The sequence below is a fragment of the Grammomys surdaster genome, unplaced genomic scaffold (genome assembly GCF_004785775.1).
Source record: "Grammomys surdaster isolate TR1022 unplaced genomic scaffold, NIH_TR_1.0 271, whole genome shotgun sequence".
Taxonomy (NCBI): Eukaryota; Metazoa; Chordata; class Mammalia; order Rodentia; family Muridae; genus Grammomys; species Grammomys surdaster.
This window is the reverse complement of record NW_021604712.1, coordinates 11,227,543-11,243,163: the sequence shown is the minus strand read 5'-3', so window position 1 is coordinate 11,243,163 and position 15,621 is coordinate 11,227,543. Positions and strand designations below refer to the sequence as shown.

Genomic DNA, 15,621 nt, shown 5'->3' with positions numbered 1-15,621 from the left:
CCCTCTCTCTCTCTCTCTCTCTCTCTCTCTCTCTCTCTCTCTCTCTCTCTGTTATTTACTTATTTTTAAAATTACCAATAGCAGCCCTCAGCAAGAGTCCTTCTGAAAATTTACCTTCCTATCCAACTCCAAATTTAGCCGAGACTTCCAAGCCTCTTACCATCTGGGTTGCCAGGCCTCTGCCAAATGGATCACCTACCACAGAGTGGAGAACCCACTGCCCTGCCTTCCATATGATGCTGGCTGCTTCCTGCATCAGAAAGCCCACTGTTCCTACAACCCATACCCACTGGGTTCAGGAGAGGCATCACTGACGCAGACTTTGAGCCTACATCTACCACTCCGGTCCCCGCCAGGGCCATATGTCATTTCAAGTTTCAGACTGGCCATACAGAGTGCTAGTAGTATCCATTTCACTTTGCGCTGGTGGTCTTTGAAACCAAAGCCAAGAAGGCTGAAGCTGGGATTGAAAACTTGGGCCACCTAGAGCCTCCCTGGAAGGGCAGGCCACCCAGGGAGTGCCTCTTGTTTCTTTGTCCCCAGCCAACCTGGATTACTTTTGGGCCTCCCAATCAAGTTTTGCATCCCAGGAGGTCAATGTGCTGGTATTTGTGGTTCCGTGCCAGACACTACCCGGGGAAGCAGAGCTATGGGTTATAGGTCTCCACTTCTCACAGCTGGCAAAGATAAAGGGAACCAGGAGGAGGTTGGGCAGGGTGTACAGAGGTGTTTCCTGTAGTTTAATGTACTTTGTCTTTTATGTCTTGATCACTACAAATGCTGAATCAAGATACAAGGAATAGATCATCACAGGCAGGATAGGGGGTACATGTCCAATCCTGTGGTGATGAGGTCTCTAGCCCTTCTTCTAGAACCTTCTTGTTTACTTTTGTTCCATAGCCCTGTGGCTGGAGTTGAATACTGGCTTTTCTCATGGTCCACCTTAGTCAGCTGTTCACTGTCTGATTTTTATCTTCTACCTCTGCAATAAACTGTCAGTGTGACAGTCAACCTTGGCCAAGCCATGAGTCCATTTTCAAAGGACTGCTTGATACAGGAGACAAAATAAAGAAAGAAGACTGACTATTTTAGGTTCACAGTCTCCAAGATTGGGAAGTTCAAAGTCACATGGCCAGAGCTGGAGATGGATATCTGCTGCTTCCTAAGCTGGTGGAAGCTGAAAGATAAAGAAAGTGTGCTTGCACAAGGCAGAGGGGTCTAACCTCCACTATAGCTAATGCATTCCCGTGAGAGATCTGCCTGGGTGATCCACCCTGATACACTCCCTTCCCCCATAGAGGAACTAAGGTTCCTATGCCTGATTATTTAGAGGTCACTCTCAAGCAATAGAATAACCAAGAATTAAGACTTTGCAGGCTGGAGAGATGGTTTAACAGAGTGCGTACTGCTCTCCCAGAGGACCTGAGTTCATGCCCCAGCACTATGTAGGATGACTTACAGACATCTGTAATTCCAACTCCAGAGAATCCAACTGCTTCTCCATATATGTACCCATGTGTACATACCTGTACATATACACACACGCTAAAAATAAGTAAATTAAAAAAACAAAACACCACCACTGCCATCAACAAAAACAAAAACCAAGCAAACAAAAAGCTCCAAGAAAACAAACTTTTTTTTTTTTTTTTTTGGTTTTTCGAGACAGGGTTTCTCTGTGTAGTCCTGGCTGTCCTGGGACTCACTCTGTAGACCAGGCTGGCCTCGAACTCAGAAATCCACCTGCCTCTGCCTCCCAAGTGCTGGGATTAAAGGCGTGCGCCACCACCGCCCAGCTCAACTGGAGTTTTCAACCCAGCTATACTTGTGAGTGTTGACCGGCTATGGTTGCTTGGATTCTCTCCCCTAAGATCATGGGAATCCCCTTCTTATCCTATTAATTCTGTGAGTCAGGGTTATGTAGGAGAACAGAACTGAGTGAGTGAGCATATATTACAAAGGAAATGTATTAGATTGTATTACAGGATACATGCTGGGTAATCTGGCAATGGCTGTCTGCACCCTGGACAGACTGAGAACTGTGACCTGCTCAGTCCCCAAGGACAGAAACTTCAGTGATTCCAAGCTGGCACTGAAGGTATGAAGGATTCCTGGAGATCTGATCTTTAGTTCATGTTGGAAGGTCAAAGAAGTTGGGTTGAACAACAGCTAAGGATGATGGCAGCAGAGGCAGCAATCTAAGGATGCACTTGCCAGCAAGACGCAAGGCAGGCACATGAGACGGATCCTGTCTGGGCAGCGGATGGTGGGTTCTACCACTCTGAAGAAAGTGCTTTTCTGTCTCAGCCAATGGGCCCTGGAAATACCGTTTAAGACCTACCCAGAGCTGTGTCTGAGTTGTTCCTAGATCCAGTCAAACTGACAGCAACCACAATCAGCCATTACACTCTCCTTTCCCAGGTTATCCCTCTTTTTAACAGCTTGTTTCTGATTAAAATCTTCAAGCACCAAAACCACAGTGTAGCCTAATGGTGTCTTATCAATGACAGTCTTTTTTAGAAGATGATAGGTCATCTTCCCCCTATTCCCTGGGGCTTGGAAGACAGAACTTACATACTTCACATGCATGTTGTTGTGCAGTCTATTATGTCTTGAGATCCTACAGGCCATGCATCACATGTGTTGGCTGGCATGACAATTGTTATTGTGTGGATTTGGCAGGTGGATTGGGTTAGAATGTCTGGGAAGCATTCTTTTGCCTCCTGGTACATGGGTAGTCCTCCTCATTGTCCTTCCACATGGCCATCATGGTCTTTCTTACTGTATGGCAGGCTCAGGACAGTCTGGACAAAGACAGGAGGGTCTATGAGTCTGGGGAGCTAAGAAACTGGACATGGTTATAAAGGGTAAATATGATTATTTCCCCAACTTGTGACCTACTGTCAGGATCCTGGCTGCAGTGGTTGGGTATATGTCTGTTACGTGTGACTTGTGACTGAGTAACATTCTTTGCTCTCCTTCTGCGCACCATGGGCTCCTGTGAATTTGTACCACATGGCAATAGTGGTGGCCAGAGGATGACTAGTAACCAGGCAACTTCCTTGGAAGCCAAGAGCCTCTGGGTTACAATAGCAACAGGAGTAACAGGGACTCCTTACCAAACCATTTGGGATTCTCTCAGCCCTTCCCTCAACAAGGCTTCAGCCTTGGCTTATAAAAACTCTAGACTCTTAGTAAAAAAGAATTTATCTGCTTCTTAACTTTCCCATGTTTAAAAACAAAAAAGCTGGGTGCAGACATCATGACCAAGGCAAGTCTTTTTTTTTTTTTTTGCCATTGCATTGTTCACTTTATTCATTGTTTTTTTACAAAAGTTTATTACAATGTACAACAACAGGCTCCAGGATAACACTTCATCCTAGCTATTAGGTGGCAAAGATGTTATGGCAGGGAATCCAGATGGTTACATAGGGATGGAGGAGGAGGGTCACGTCACCTCTGATGTGAGGAACAGCTTACTTTTTGCCAGATTTCTTAATTCCACCTGTGGCCAGGGGGCCCTTCCCCGTGGCCTTGGCTTTTAGCTCCTTGAGTTTCTTCTGTTCCTCCTTTTGTTTCTGCTTGAAAGCTTTATCTTCCTCGTCCATCTCCTTGGCCTGCTTCTTGGGCTGTTTCAGGGGCTTCTTTTTGCCACCTTCCCGGCCCGACATGGCGCCTCCAGCCCCTTCACCAGACCCTGATCCTAAGCCGCAAGGCAAGTCTTATAAAGGACAATATTTAATTGGGACTAGCTTACAGGTTCAGAGGTTTGGAACATTATCATCAAGGTGGGAGCATGGCAGTATTTAAACAGGCATGGCTCATGGAGAGCTGAGAATTCTACATCTTTATCTGAAGGCTGCTAGTGGAACACTGACTTCTGGGCAGTTAGGAGGAGGGTCTTAAGCCTACACCCACAGTGACACACCTACTCCAACAAGGTCACACCTACTCCAACAGGGTCACACCTAATAATACTACTCCCTGGGCCAAGCATATTCAAAGGTACATATCACAGGTACAGTCTTTGATGGTAATCAGGGTGGCAGGAACTTGAAGCAGCTGGTCATATCATTTTCACAATTGAGAACAGAGGGTAATGACTGTATTCATCCCTTTCTGCAATTATCAGTCCAGCTAGGGAATGGTGCCACCCACAGTGGACCCATCTCAGTCAATGCAATCAAGATAACTCCTCTCAGTCATGCCAAAGGGCCTATCCACTAGATGACTTTAGATTAAATCAGGTTGACAATGTTAGTAGTCACATTCTCCTTTGGTGCCACAGGACACCCTAACTTATTTCTCTTATCTAACACCATTTTGTTACTTATTCTCCCTTCCCAGCTTCTGATAGCCACCATTCCACAATCTGTTTCTTTGAGATCTTTGTAATGTTCTGTATCAGAGTGAGCGCATGTGGTATTTGCGTCTCTGTGTCTGGCTGATTTCATTTATCATAGTGACCTCCAGTTCTGTCCATGTTATACAAGTAGCAGGATCTTATTCTTTGCTATAGCTGGAGAGTAGTCCACCGTATGAATGCACTATATTCTCTTCCTTGGGCCATGAATAATTGGGCTGGCTGTGTGTCCTGGTTGTTGTGAATGTCTAAAGTGGTGGCTATGCTCTGGTTTGCTCGGCATACATTCTATCATGTAAGGAAACAAGCCACTGTACCCCATGAGTATGCCAGGGTAACGTGGACATCAGAGATGAGAACGATAGAGTCCATCCACTCTATTGCACTTCAGCATCTTTCCCTGGCCTGGGAAGTTTCTTCTTCCTTACTTCCTGCTCAGTTCACTTCCCCCTGGTCTGCTTATTACAGAACCTTTCACTGCTGACCAGAGGCAAGAGACCAGCATTGACCTCTCATCCTTGCTGTAACTGGGCATGTCTCAGTGAGGGTTGACCCATCCCTGTCTATGTCTTTCTTCTATTTAGACCAGCAGTCCTTCACCCTCCTAACGCTGCAACTTTTTAATTCAGTTCCTCATGTCGTGCTGACCCTCAACCATAGAATCATTTTTTGTTGGTACTTTGTAATCAATTTTGCCACTGCCACTAGTCATAATGTAAATATATGCTTTTTGTTTGAGGGTTTTAGGTGACCCCTGTAAAAGGGTCATTCGACCCAAAGGGGTCTTGACCCACAGGTTGAGAACCACTGATTAAGACTCTCCTAGTGAAGGCCACAGCCTTGAAGGTGACCAGGTGTGCCTGCTTGCTGTCGGTGAGGCTCTGGACACAGGAAGGAGGTCCCAGGAGCAAGCCTTTACCTTGACACTCTTACAATTTGTTTCTTTTTTAGCCTTTACTTGCTATGAGAAAACTTTTTCAGGAGTGGCTCAGCCCTTAGAAGCATCTTGTCCTCAGGAGTCATCTGCCAGAGGGCAAGCATCTGTTGAGCTTCTGCTGGCATGGCTGCCTAAGCCTGTAACGGGCTGGCAGCTAGGTCCTCAGAGGCTCGAACTTTCTAGCAGGTAGCAAAGAGAATGGGAGGAGGGTTGTGATCTGGGTTGTTTACCTCAGACTCTGGCCAGGAATCTCAGGGCCACCACCCTCAAGGATATGTCAGAGACTCAAACGGTTCTATGGACAGGACATGATGCCAGAACAGGCAGAACAATAGATAGCTTGTGAAATGAGGCATAGGCCGAAGTCTGGGAGGTTAGGCTGGTGTGTGTGTGTTTGTGTGTGTGTGTGTGTGTGTGAGAGAGAGAGAGAGAGAGAGAGAGAGAATCTGTGTGTGTCTGTGTGTATGTCTATGTGCATGTGTGTGTGAGAGTGTGTGTGTCTGTGTGTATGTCTACATGCATGTGTGTGTGAAAGTGTGTGTATGTGTGTGTGAGAGAGAATGTGTATGCGTGTCTGTGTGTATGTTTATGTGCATGTGTGCATGCATGTGCATTTGTGTGTATGTGTGTGCCTGAGTGTGCATGTGTATGTGAGAGAGTGTGTGTATGTGGGTGTCTGCATGTATGTCTATGTGTATATGTGTGTATGTGTGTATAAGAGGGGAGACTGTCTATGAATATGTCTATGTGTGAGTTTATGCATGCATCCACGTGTCTGTTTATCTGTGTGGCTGTATTAGTATCTGCATGTCTGTTTGTACCTGTATATCTGGACCTTTGGCTAGTAATTTAGTGTTTGGGGTATCCCTGGGAAAGACCTGTGCACGCAGAATAAATGATAATAAATTCTGTTTTACTCTATAACCATTCCCTCTGTCTCTGTCTCAACCCCCAAACACCTGGCTTAAAACACACACATCTACAGAAAGCACTCAGCCTTTTCTAGATCCCTGAAGCCTCTCGTGCCCTTTTCATAGCAACACCCTCACAAACTTGTCTTGGCATGTCTGCTGTGGCAGCTGGGAGCCACTCAGCAGCAGCAGTGTGGTCCCTGATACATAGAGAGCCCCTCAAAGGTGCACAGCGAAGGGAACCTGCACCTATCTGTCCTCAGCTCTGGGTCAGGTAGGGTGCCAGAGAGTGTTCAGTTCAGCCCAGCTAAGTTTACCTCAGAGATCAGAACAGAATGACAAAGAGCCCATGTCCCACTGCCTTAAGTAAACACCACTGTTCTGGACAGAGGTGGGTCTTCAGGGAACTTGGAACAGATGCCATCCCGGTAAACTCTTGTGTTTAACACAAACCTGCCAGCCCTGCCTGCCTGACAATAAGAAGGAGGCGGGGCCCCAAGACGCCAGCTGCAGTATAGTGGCCTTGCATGTTTTTCTCTTCTTGTGGTTTCCCGGGGTTAGGCAAGGTTTCATTTCTCAGCACAACTGAAGAAAGCACCTCCCAGTGTCATCTATGGAGGGGCCAGCAAACCTGGGCAGGGCACTATTCTTCACAAGCTCTCATACTCTTGGGCTTTGACTGAGCCCATGGACTGACACAGCTATGTGGACTGCCAGTATTTCCCAGGAGCATCTGGAGAAGGAGAAGGCTGGCCAGGGAGTGTTCTAAAAAGATTAGGACCCAACCGAAGGCTAATGCTGGCACTGCATGGGGCCCATGGCAATGTTATCACTTACTTTATGCACAGGCATTTCAAATGGGAAGGCACACAGGGCCAACACCCCCTCTCCAATGGCATGGCTGAAGTGTCACAGTGCCCTAGCTTCCTGGAAGTCAGCCTGTCCCAGTTTCACTTCTTAGCTTCCTTATTCCCACCCCACAGCCAGGGTTGCCTCTCTGTCTCTATTCCTGGGGTCACTCAGGAAGTCCCTGGCAGGTGTCAGGTGATCGATCACCCAGTGACTTCAGGAAGTCACTCTAGGGTGGGAGCAAACAACAGAGTAAGGCAGGATTCTGTTTGATCGTACAAGGCCACAGTGACACTATCAAAGGTCCACCAGAGCACTCCCGTGAGAGCTGACCTGGATATCACACGCAGAAGTGAGCACACTCCTCCCTTGGGGCATGGGTGTTCCTATGTACTTCATGGCGCTGTCAACCCCAACAGGTTGCCCCAACAGCATCTCCAGGTCCGAGAACCTTCTGTTTGCTGTTAGCCCCTGCTTTGTCTACCTGTAGTAATATATCAACGTTCTGCTCACAGACATGATGGCCCGTAGTCCCAGAGTCTGGGAGCTGGGCTCTCTTCTCTTTCAACCTTCTTCAGAGCTAGGGGAGACCTGTGACTGTCACCATGGCCAGCTAGAGAATAGACTGTTTTCCTGGCACAAACATCTTCTTACTCCTTGAGGGTGGAGCAGGCTTTTGTAGCTATTGCATCACAAGGAAGGCCCAGAGATGCGCTAAGACAGCTGAAGTAGAGTCGTTGTAAGCACAGGGGCCTGGCGATCAGAGACGGTCTCTGTGTACCTACAGCCATGGCTACATGGGCCATGGAAGCGCTGGTAGCAGATGGAGGACAGGATTAGCATCTCTGGGTTCTCCCACTCTCTTGTGCCCAGCAGCCTTGAGGAGGAGACTACCTTATCAAGAGTGACTTAGCCCACACGTTGCTTCCCCCTCTGCCTCAGTGTCAGCCCTCAGTGGCCCCTTTGCCATTTCAGGCTCAAGTTTCTGAAGAGGGGACAGGAGAAGGCAGAGGAGTTAGACGCTACCAGGCAAACTTCCTATTAGGAGAATAAGCCTGAAATCTTCAGTCAGTTATCTGTAGCAGGATGGCTGTCCATGCCTGCTAGTGTGCATTCTCCATTCCACTTGACATTCTGTTCCTGCATTTCATACTCGGGACATCCAGAAACATCTCTTCCCATGATTCTCTCCCCAAGGCTCAGTCCAAGACAGAGAGGAGGTATCTGTTGGAGGCCAGAGGAGTCACTGGATGGACACTCTAGATACTCTCCCTCCGGGTGGAAGTGTGTTATCTCGGTGTGTGTGTGTGTGTGTGGTTGTGCATGCTCCCAGCGCCAGATCTCCCTGCTCTTCTTTTGCACCTTCTCTCTCAGTGCTAAAATACCCTCCTCTAGGTGCTCCAGTCAGTCTTTCCTCTAGATTTGAATCTAAATAAGTTATACCTGTGTCTTGGTAAGATGTCCACAGAAGGAAACACAAGAGGCAGGTAAGGAAGGGCCACTGGAAAGCTTTGGTGCTGATCAGATGGGTGACCACACCAGGGCTTCCTCCCCTCCCCCCACCTCGGACTGGCTCTTCAGTTTCCTTACTTAAGACTAGGAGCTAAGTGTGGGAACAAGAAGCAAGAACAGCAACCACAGTGGGTTTCAGTTCAACCAGCATTTGCGGAACACTAGTTTTGGGCTATGCTCAGACCTGGGGAGATGCCAAGAGTAGGTGGAGTAAGTTTCCTCTCTGTCTGATCTGCAAAAATTACACGGGGAAAGGCTGTCCACAGGTGCACAGAGGACTGATCCCCAGAGACCAGTCCCCAGCAGGCCAGCTGAGTAAGCTGGGCAAGGTGAGACTCCTTTGAGGCCATCCAGGGAACAGTGGCAGTGATAGGCTGTGGTGGCTGGTTGCATGGCTAGAGCTTAGGGGTGGGGGATGGGGTAGATAATGGGGCCTGGGCAGCATAGGAGCAAGTGAGCTTGTCAGGTGCCCAGCCAATGCACAATGGGTGAGGGGTTCTGGAAGATAGTGGGGAGAGATAGCATTATGACTATGAGATTGCCAGGAACTTCTACAAATAAGATAGGGCCTTTTTGCAACTTCTACAGCCATCTTTCAATTGACACACACATAGGGAATGTTGGAGCTCAAGTCAGGGAACACAGGACATATTGAAAACCTGGAAAAGGAAGTCACCTTTTCAGGTGGAAAGCCAGAATCAGGTTTCTCCTGTTACTATAGAACAAATTCATACTCAGATTACCCACAGCAAAAGAGGTTCTGCTGCAACAGGCAGGCCTGGTTTAGGTCTTCTGTAAGTAATGGGTTTTAATGGTCAATGGATTTAGGTAATGAAGAACTTGGGATGAGGAAACCCTGCTTGGACTTCCAAAGAGCCCCGGGGCAGGGTATAGTGGCTTCTGGGAATGGGAGCCTGGTGCTCCCAAAATCCAGGGTCTAGTGTCTTTCTGGCAGAGTCTCAGTCCCTACAGTGCCTTTCTATGCAGGGGTTTGCTTAGACTCTTCTTAGAAATTGGTGTCTCTGGGAGTTTTAGCGGGTCTGGTTGGTTGATATTATTGTTCTTCCTATGAGGTTGCAAACCCCTTCAGCTCCTTCAGTCCTTTCTCTAACTCCTCCATTGGGGTCCCGTGCTCAGTCCAACAACTCGCTGTGAGCATCTGCATCTGTATTGTCAGGCTCTGGCAGAGTCTCTCAGGAGACAGCTGTGTTAGGCTCCTGTCAGCAAGCACTTCTTGGCATCCGCAATAGTGTCTAGGTTTGGTGTTTGTATATGGGATGGATGGATCCCCAGGTGGGGCAGTCTCTGGATGGCCTTTCTTTCAGTCTCTGCTCCACACTTGGTCCCTGTATTTCCTTTAGACAGGAGCAATTTTAAGTTAAAAATTTGGAGATGAATGGGTAGCCCCACCCCCCAACCAGGGTCCTAACATTTGGATATAGTCTCAGCAGGTTCTCTCTCCCCTTTGTTGGGTATTTCAGCTAATGTCATCCCTGTTGGGTCCTGGGAGCCTCTTGCTTTCCTGGCATCTGGGACTTTCTGGTGGATACCCCCAGTTCCCCATCCCTTATTGCTATACACCTCTGTCCAGTTTCCTGACACTCTGTATATCATCCCTGTCTCCTCCCATACCTGATCTTGCTCCCCCTTCCCCTCCCCTCCTCTCTTCTTCCCAAGTTCCTCCCACCCTCTACTTCTTGTGATTAGTTTGTTCCCCTTCTGAGAAGGACTGAAGCATCCACACTTTGGTCTTCCTTCCTCTTGAACTTCATATAGTCTGTGAGCAGGGACCAAACCACCAACCAAAGGGTACACATGGAGGGACCCATGGCTCCAGTTACGTATGTAGCAGAGGATGGTCTTATCTGGCATCAATGTAAGAAGAGGCCCTTGGTCCTGTGAAGGCTGGATGCCCCAGTGTAGGGTAATGCCAGGGCAGGGAGGTGGGAGTGGATGGGTGTGTGGGTGTGTGAGCACCCTCATAGAAGCAGGGGGAGGGGGATAAGATAAGGGGTTTTTGGAGAGGAAACAGGAAAGGGGATAACATTTGAAATGTAAATAAATAAAATATCCAATTAAAAGAATAAAAAGAAATGGCTGTCTCAAGTCTCCTCAAGATCACATTGTTGGGGGCTGGAGAGATGGCTCAGGGGTTAAGAGCACTGACTGCTCTTCCAGAGGTCCTGAGTTCAATTCCTAGCAACCACATGGTGGCTCACAACCATCTGTAATGGGATCTGATGTCCTCTTCTGGTGTGTCTGAAGAGAGCAACAGTGTACTCATAAAAGAAATAAACAAATCTTTAAAAAAAAAAAAAAAGATCACATTGTTGTAAAATGGTTAGGGACTCCTATCTGCGATTCTCATAGGATATCTGGTTGGCCTGTCTTGGGTCCACTGAACACAAGACATCTGGTCACATCTGTGTGGAGATCTGAGCAGCAGCAGTGGCAGGAAACAGCTCCATGCATCTGTGAGCACTTTAGTGGGGCAGGAGTAGGGAGTACACTCACTTGCACGTGAGTGTACAGGTGTGTGTATCCATGAGGATGGATGTATGTGAGGCCCGAAGGGAATTTTATGTGTTCTTTGTGTGTGTGTGTGTGTGTGTGTGTGTGTGTGTGTGTGTGTATGCCTTATTGCTTTGAGATAGGGTCTCTTAGTGAGCAAGAAGCCCTCCCTTTTTGGCTGATAGTCAAGCTGACTAGAAGATTCTTAGGCTCTTCCTGTCTCACACACTCCCTTGTGGGGCTTATAAGCACTCATAGATATGCCTAGTTTTCAATGTCAGTGCCGTGGGTTCAAACTCAAGACCTCATGTTTGCACAGCAAATGGCTCTTACCCACTGAGCCAGCTCCCAAATTCAGCTTGAGTTCTTTTTTTTTTTTTTTTTTTTTTTTTTAGGTTTTTCGAGTCAAGGTTTCTCTGTGTAGCACTGGCTGTCCTGGAACTCACTCTGTAGATCAGGCTGGCCTCGAACTCAGAAATCCTCCTGCCTCTGCCTCCCAAGTGCTGGGATTAAAGGCATGCGCCACCACTGCCTGGCTTTAGTTCTTTTCAGAGATCTTTACTCAAGTGACACTAAGATTCTTGACAGCATCCCAGAAAAGAACTGCAGGATGAATATGAAACAGTTTGTTTATTTTTATTTTTAATAATTTACTTATTTTCATTTCGCATGCCTGAATGTATGTCTGTGTGAGGATGTTAGATTCCCTGGAACTGGAGTTACAGACAATTTTGAGCTGCCATGTGAGTGCCGGGATTTGAACCCGGGTCCTCTGGAAGAGTGAGCAGCCATCTCATTTTAACTGCTGAGCCATCTCTCCAGCCTCCATCAGCCCCCACTCCCCACCAGTTTCAATTTATTAAGAAAAGATTTTAAATGTGGATTTAAACATAGACATTAGTTGAGAATGTTTTGAAATAATGAAGATTCTCTTCAGGTTTGGTAAAGAGAACTGGAAGAACAAAGCAGTTCCTTATGCTTATAGACTTTAGAGGGGAGGGTCTCTGAGCCTATGGGGATGTGTCTCTGAGTTTAGCAGATTAGTGGATACATGGCTGCTGGTAGAATGTTAATCCTATTGTCATATCCTGCCCCGGGGTTGTCAGTTTAGCAGTTAAGGGAAGGTACAAGTTAGGATGTCAACAATCAAGCGTGGCTGATCTCCTCTAGGGAAGCCCCCTCTGAGATCTCATAGACAAAGCAGTTAGGGAAAGGATAGTACACGCCCAAGCGTGGGCTGTCCAACAGTCACATTTTGCTGGCCTTTGAAGTTACATTGTTGAAAGGGTTTCTAAGTCACTCTCCCTGTATGTCTCTATTTTTTTTTTTCCAGTGAGATCACAGGGTAGCTTCTGAGATACACTGGGTATGATTCCAGGCTGATCAGGGAAAACCACAAGTCAGGAGGTTTGCACAAGGGAGCTGAGACATTTTTACTGTTTTCATGTCTGCTCACACATTCCCAGAAATTGTAGGTTAATATCTGGGAAAGGAACGAAGGTCATTCATGAAGATCATATACTTTTAGTCCTTAAGCACGGTCTGTTGCTATTAAAATGGTTTTTTAAAAAATATTTTAATATCTCTACATAAAAGGAATATTGTCTCTATGGAGATAATCTTGTATCAACATGTGTTATTATTTGTATTGAATTTTTCAACTCTTAGCAGGTAGAAGACTTCAAGGACACCCTGGAGGGAGGGGTTCATTTTTTTCTCATACATTCTTAACTTCCCCATCTTTCAGATGTATTCCTTTTTTTTTTGTTTTGTTTTGTTTTGTTTTTTTTCGAGGCAGGGTTTCTCTGTGTAGCCCTGGCTGTCCTGGAACTCACTCTGTAGACCAGGCTGGCCTCGAACTCAGAAATCCACCTACCTCTGCCTCCCAAGTGCTGGGATTAAAGGAGTGTGACACCACTGCCCGGCTCAGAAATGTATTCCTAAGTCTGCATCTGACCCCAGCAAAGTACAGGTGTTAAAGCTGTGGCTATACCCACATTCAATATATGCACACAGACAACATAGATATGTACATAAAAATATCTACAAACACACGTGATATGCATATACAGATACATACACTCATACAGAAACTGACTTCTTAAGCAAAAAAGGCACTTAAGCGTGTCTTTCCAAACTCAACCATGTTTGAATGTGGTGTCTGCAGGACAGCTGCCAACGCAGGGCAGGATGAGTTTGTTGATTTTTGTCTGATGCCCAAGAGTCTGAACCACAGTGTGACCTTTTCACAGTGTTCAGTTTATATAGTTAACACCATCCAGACAGCCATGTCCCTTCTTGTAGTCCTCTTCCTGCTCCTCAGGACTGTCCAGGTCTAAGACACAGAGGACAAAGAGCCCATCCTTAGACTTAGCATCTTCATCTTCCTCCCACAGAACTTCTTTCTTCCCTAAGTAAAGCTGTGCTGGTGTCCCTGGAGACTGGGAAGTTGGCAAAGAGCAGATCCTGTTCTCCATCATACTCTCTTTCCCCTGGCGAGAATTTCAAGGAAGCCTTCAGAGCCAGTTTGAAAATTAAGCAGGAGTCTTGTCCCAACCAGAGCTCTCCCCTCTACTGCAGGCTGTTCCCTTCTTCCTCTCCATTGTTGTTTTCTGAGCCCTGTGACCACCTCTGGAGCTGCAAAGCTGTTGAAAGACTCTTCATGCAGGGCAGTGGTGGCGCACGCCTTTAATCCCAGCACTTGGGAGGCAGAGGCAGGAGAATTTCTGAGTTCGAGGCCAGCCTGGTCTACAGAGTGAGTTCCAGGACAACCAAGGCTATACAGAGAAACTCTGTCTGGAAAAATAAAAACAAACAAACAAACAAACAAACAAACAACTGTTCCGGAATGAGAATTGGCAGCCTTGGGGCTCTATGGGGGGTTTAGAATGAGCTGGGGGCATCCGCATTCCTCCATCCATATCCTCCAGAGCTCCTTGTGCCTGGGATCCTGCAGACTCAGCTTAGCATCTGCCCCTTACTCCTCCAGAATCTCTGACACCTCAGCTAGGGGCCTCAGGGTTCCCACTGGACCAGCCCATTGGTGCCTTCCTAAAGCTGAGTTTATCTGGCTGTGTGTCTGTCTCAGAGGACACAACTGGCAGAGATACCAAAGGAAATCAAGGCCCACTGCAGCCTTACTTCTGCCATGCGTCGGGTCACTGGCACTTTATTAACTCTAGGAACAAAGATGTATATATGTGAAGAGACTGTAGCCTGACTTGCTGTCTCTAAGAGCATGCAGCCCTGGATTCCTAGAACTGGGCAGCCCTGCTCTACAGTGTAACAGTATGAAGGTTGCAGTCACTGGACAACAGGTATCCATCCCCACCACACCCCACCCTGTGCAGCTCTGACATCACCTCCCACTGACACTAACACTGTCTCACCTCAGCAGTTCCTCAACAGGGACCAGGGCCTGGGCCTGAACAGTCACCCTCTCTAGGAAGGTTGGTTCCCTGTGGGTCACTGGTGTTGCTTCTGACAAACCCTCTTCTTCAGCTTCACTGGCCACAACTTGCCCTTGGAGGTAACAGCCCATGTCGAATGGCTTTTGAAACCTTCAGTGCATTTCTCCTTGATCTGTCCCATGCACTCTGCACAAGGTCATCTTACCCAATCGCCAGATATCAGCTTCTGTGACTCTCTCCCTATCACCCTTCCTTTGATGGCTGCATCTGGGCCCCTGCTTCCCTGTGTAGCTAGTATTTCCACCAACAGAAGTCAAGAAGGATGCTACGGCCTAAACTATGCCCCACCCCACTGCCACCATCCACGCATTGAAGCCCCAATCCCCCAGGACTCCTCAATGTGATTGTGTTTGGAAATAAGAACTTGAAAGGGATCATTAAGTTAAAATGAGATCCCAAGATGGGGCCTGATCTGGTGTGACTGGTGGTCTTAAGAAGAGAGTAGGACACAGGGATATCAAGGACACGCCAGAGGGAAAAACCAGGTGCCCACAGTGGGAGAAGGCAGCCTCAGACACTAAGGAGAGGCCTCAGCAGAGACCAGCCTCACAGAGACCTTGGATTCTGCAGATGCCCAGCCTCTAGAACTGGGAAATCCAGTTCTCTTCTTAAAGCTGTTTCTCCTGGTAGAATGGCTCTCACAGACTAACAATAATAGTAATAATAATAAATATTTCGGGGTGGGGGTGGGGGTGGGGGAAGGAGTTCATCACCTGTGAAGCAAAGCCAAGAAGCTGCACCTGCAGGCTGGCAGAGCTATCGCTGGTCCTGAAGCCGAGAGACAGGGGTATGTTATCACCTTTGTAGCCAGACACCCAGCTGCCCTGGTTTCTTCCCTGTTGCAGTGATGAGATACCCTGCCAGAGGCAACTTCAAGGAAGAAGTGTTTGCCCCAGTTCCAGAGTACACTCCTTCACAGCAGAAAGAAGTCAAGACGGCAGGAACCTGAAGCAGCTAGTCACTTCCATAGCTGAGAGGAGAGAGAGAGAGAGAGAGAGAGAGAGAGAGAGAGAGAGAGAGAGAGAGGGAGAGAGAGAGAGAGAGAGAGAGAGAGAGAGAGAGAGCAAA

At 47.4% G+C, this 15,621-nt stretch overlaps 1 long non-coding RNA gene and 1 pseudogene across 1 annotated transcript in view; one reads left to right on the top strand and one right to left on the bottom strand.

Annotated features, from left to right (window-relative positions):
* Positions 1-3,321: 3,321 nt before the first annotated feature.
* LOC114628701 lies at positions 3,322-3,705 on the bottom strand (annotated as a pseudogene).
* Positions 3,706-8,827: 5,122 nt separating this feature from the next.
* The window catches only part of LOC114628767, a 23,390-nt gene continuing 16,596 nt past the window's right edge, over positions 8,828-15,621 (top strand). The window contains exon 1 of the long non-coding RNA XR_003712531.1: positions 8,828-8,901. This is a non-coding gene — a long non-coding RNA (uncharacterized LOC114628767). The remainder of the gene's footprint in view (positions 8,902-15,621) is intronic.